Source organism: Octodon degus, unplaced genomic scaffold (genome assembly GCF_000260255.1).
Source record: "Octodon degus isolate 3935 unplaced genomic scaffold, OctDeg1.0 scaffold00266, whole genome shotgun sequence".
Classification (NCBI taxonomy): domain Eukaryota; kingdom Metazoa; phylum Chordata; class Mammalia; order Rodentia; family Octodontidae; genus Octodon; species Octodon degus.
In genome coordinates, this window is record NW_004524842.1 from 1,987,482 (window position 1) to 1,992,044 (window position 4,563).

At 40.9% G+C, this 4,563-nt stretch overlaps 1 pseudogene; it reads right to left on the reverse strand.

Annotated features, from left to right (window-relative positions):
- On the reverse strand, window positions 1-528 carry LOC101566664 (annotated as a pseudogene).
- Window positions 529-4,563: the final 4,035 nt, after the last annotated feature.

The following is a 4,563-nucleotide window of genomic DNA, read 5'->3' on the forward strand; positions in this document are numbered from 1 at the left end:
CTAGAAGAAGGTGTTGGGCCTCTTGGTGAAGCGGGGCTTGTGCTGGTGATGCAGGACCGGGTGGGGCAGCGAGAACTTGATCTTGGAGTCGTGGAACTGCTTGACGGTGAGCTGGCACCACTCGCTGGCTGCGATCTCCTCCACCTTCATGAGCGGGATGGAGTGAGCGCGGGCTCAGTGCCAGGCGCCCATGTCCCAGTAGCACTGGATGACAGCACCTGCTGTGGTCAGGTCCTGGTACTCCTGGCACATGTTGTGGGTGCCACTAAGGGAGTCATAGTGCAGCGAGATGCCAAAGTTCCTCACCCGCAGTGGAGACTTCTCAAACACCTGCCCACAGTAGACGATCTCCCCTGAAGATTTCTTCATCTTCTTCAGCTGGGACACGAAGTACCAGAAATGGGACTTGGCGACGACATGATTGGGTGCAAAAATCCACATGCAGTACAGAGGTGGCGTGTGGCACTTTGGAGTGGGCAGGCAGTGCCCCACCACCCTGTATTCCTGGGGTGTGCCCGAGGCCTTCATGGCACTCCTTTCTCACTTGCTGCCACCCACAAAAAGGATAGAATTAGTTCTGAAAAGTCATTAAACAAATAAGCAATGGCAGCAACAACAAACCCTAGAGAAAGGAAAATCTGACCTCCACAACTCCTGTTTTATATTACATCATTAAAAATGCCGTTTTCAATAAGAAATCGTGAGGTACCCAAAGAAACAAGAAAACAAAGCCCATGCACAATGGGAGATTGTCAGTAAAGAGAATTGTCTCCTGAAAAAACATAGACAACAGGAAACACTATGCACTCTGGAAAGAAATGCACCCCGTTTCAGATGGGACCTACATGATTCTCTTGCAGATGTGTTAGAAGCTTCTCTTTAGCATCAAGTTGGTAGGAGTAAAGAGCATTTACAGGAAGCATCCAAGCAGCTCTCGGCTGACACACTGATGACCAGCTCCCCTCTCAGCTGACTGCTAGCCTCCCCTTGCAGTCCTCTGCTCATCATGCACTGATTCAGGCTCCTGGCCACAGGCAACTGCCTACTCCTGGGACATGGCGGCTCAGCCCTTGTCCTGTTGTTTTCATCTGGATTTTCCCCCAAGAAGGCTAGCAGTGGCTTGTACACTTAGAAGGGAGGACTCGTGCTACTTTTGCACAAGTCTTGGCAGCTGGAACCCTAATCCAGTCCCGTTTCTGATTATGCCCATTGCTATCCAGTTGGCTGTGATATAATCATTCAGGAGTGGCTCTACTAAGCCCACTGGACTCTGCTCAGGACAACTCAAAGCAATTGTTGTGCAGATTCTAATCTCTATTAAGCCCAGTAATGGAAGTGGAAGAAAGGTCACTAAAGACAATAAAATAATAATTAGAACAAAGTAGTCAACTCTCTAAAATCTATGATAGATTAAGGCATAGCAGAAATGAATACATAAGGGGCTTTCAGCTCGGATGCCCCCTACCACCTCACAATAGTTATCTATACTTTCTTTCCATCTTTTTTCCAAATAAACCATCTTTTGCTATACTAAAAAAATAAAAAAATGAATGCATGATATTCTCTGCTCTTAGAAGTTTTAGAATCCCACCTCCCCTCCTCCTCTACGCTCTCCTTTACCTTCTGAACACAAACCCTCAAGTCAACAAGAGCTTAGAATGAAGTGTTTCAAACCCTAAAAGAAAACAACCTCCAACTCATATTGATGTATTCTACAAAACTATCTTTCAAAACTGAAGGAAAAATAAGATATTTCCATGGTAAAGAACCCCTGAAGAAATTCATAACCACCAAACTAGCACTCCAAAATGTTCTGAAGGACCTTCCCGAAGGAAATAACGAGGACTACAATTCCATGAACAACAGAAGGAATCCACCAGACACAAGTAATGAGACAGAGGGAGGAAAAAGGGAGCCAGCAACAGAAAAACAATGTGACAAGGATAAGTTAATACATACCATTAAACCATTAATATTAATGGTATCAATTTACCAATCAAAAGGCACAGAGTAGCAGAATAGATCAAGAAGCAAGAGCCAACAAGATGCTGCATATAAGAGACATGTTTAATTCAAAATGAAACTCATACACTGAAAGTCAAGGGACAGAAAACAATACTCCATGTGACAAGAACCTGATTAAAAAAAAAAATTGCATAGCTGTTCTATTTGTAGACAACATGAATTTCAAGTCAAGACTGAGTAAGAGAGACACAGGTCACTACATCCTTATAAAGGGAGCAATCCAAGAGGAAGAGATGACAATTACAAATATATACGCAACAAATACTAGTGCACCCAACTATATAAAACAAATATTAAATCAAATAAGCACTAGTATTTGTTGTAATGAGAGATCTCAATATCTCACTGTCATAAATAGATCAACTAGACAAAAAAATTAACAAAATATTAGAACTGAACAAACTTTTGAACAAATGGACTTCATAGATGTCTACAGAGTGTTCCAGCACACAACATCAGAATTCACATTCTTCTCAGAGATACACAGGATGTTCTCCAAAATAGACCATACACTAGCTCATAGATTGGCCCAATGGTTTTTTGGCAGGATACCAGAAAGTGAACTCAGGACTTTGCAGTTGCCAGGTAGGTCCTGTGCCATTGAGCTATATCCCCAGCCCCAGCCTAATACTTCTAAGACAGTTATTTTCATAGGTCTCATTAAGGAACTTTTTTTTTTCCTTTCGGTACTGGGAATTGAACTCTAGGCCTTGCACTTGCTAGGCAGGCACTGCACCACTGAGCTACATCCCCAGCCCTTAGGGAACATTTTTAGCTGTTTCAGCTTTTATAAATATTTCAAAAACTTTCCTTCAATGAGATCAGTTTGGCACCAGGAATTGAACTCAGGACCTTGCACCAGGAAAGCACTGTGCTGCTGAGCTGTATGCCTGGCCATGAGATCAGTTTGGATTGCCTGTTTTTTGTTTTGTTTTTCAGTATGGTACATTGATATATATCAGAAAGTAAAATCATTCAATTAAAATTTTTCCATAATACATCATTATGGCCACACTAACGCATCTGTGATGGAAAAATAACTTTCCCCATTCATATCTTAAGCTCCCCTAAAGAGATTACTGTTTAAATGACAATGGAATACCCATCTCTGGCAAAACTAAACAAAAAAGGGGATACAAATGAAGGACCATTTTGTATCTGTATATACAAAATAGCATAGATAGACAGCTACTTTCTCTTAATTCAATGAGAAGAAAGATTTGTACTAATAGTGTTTGGACAGGATATCATGTGTGCATCTTGTACTGTGAAAAACCATTAAGAAGACAACAATATGCAATGCATTAATTATTAAAACTGTCCTACTAATAGATTTTGAAACTGTCTCATTGCTATTCGTTTCTCAATAAAATTATTTTTTTAAAAAATTACTGGACAACAAATTCATTTTCTCAAAATATAAAACATTATTGCCCAAATTGGCTATATGTATTTAGATTATAGTTTTTACATGAACATCCTTGGACTAGCAATTCGGAACAATTAGTTTTATTTGCATTCCAATGGGATTTGCAGGAGCACACGGAACTGAGGCCAACCCCTGAGGCAGGTACAGTCGAAATTGGTTGTGTACACACCTCACTGCCTGCAGGGAGCTTCCTTGTGCCCTAGTGAGAGGAGAGGAAAAGTTGCACTGCACGACGCTCTGCCCAGGGAAAGAACAGGTTTGCATCCTAGAACTGGGGTGCTTTATAACAGAAATCCCACAACACCAAACAAGTAAACAAAATAAGAGATTAACTTTATAGTGATATAATGTAAAGTTATATGTTGTGTTATTTTAAACTGCAAAAATCTCTAAATAGACACTTCGATACATTTTCACCAGAATTGTGCAGTTAGAATAACATATATTTTCACACCTTTCAAATTGGACAAATAAAATAGCAATTACTTTTTTGTTTTCACAATATGTTTTGGTACACTTTGTATAATTAATATTACACATGTAAGTTGTATGCCAATTTTAAAACCTCTAGGCCAGTGAGACAGCTCAGCAGTCTAAAAGTGCCTGCTTAGACAAAATTAGACAAGCACACAGAACCAGGCTGGATCCCCAGTGCCACATGCTCTGCCAGCCCTGCCCCCAGGGTGGCTGAGCCGGCCACACATACACACACACACACACACACAAAAAAAAAAAAAAAAAAAAAAAAAAAAAAAAAAAAAAAAACCTCAATGGCTTGTTGATTGTAACTAACTTTTACATGAATTGTTTTTGATTTGTACATAAATCAATTGTTATTCCCAACATTATGCAAATCCCTAATGTTATGGGAAACATAAGAGGTGAACCTTTTTTTTTTTGTAGTTGAGGGAAGGGTCTACAGGGTATTCAGGGTCTCACTGCTAGATCAGACTCCCAAAGACCTGGGATTACAGGCATGCACCACCACGCCCAGTCTCAACTGCCAGCTCAGCGCACCCCAGGGGGCAGGGGTGGGGACAGGGCCACACAGCAGGCCCAGGGATCCAACCGCTGGCCCCTGCATGAATCTTTTTTTTTTTTTTTTTTTT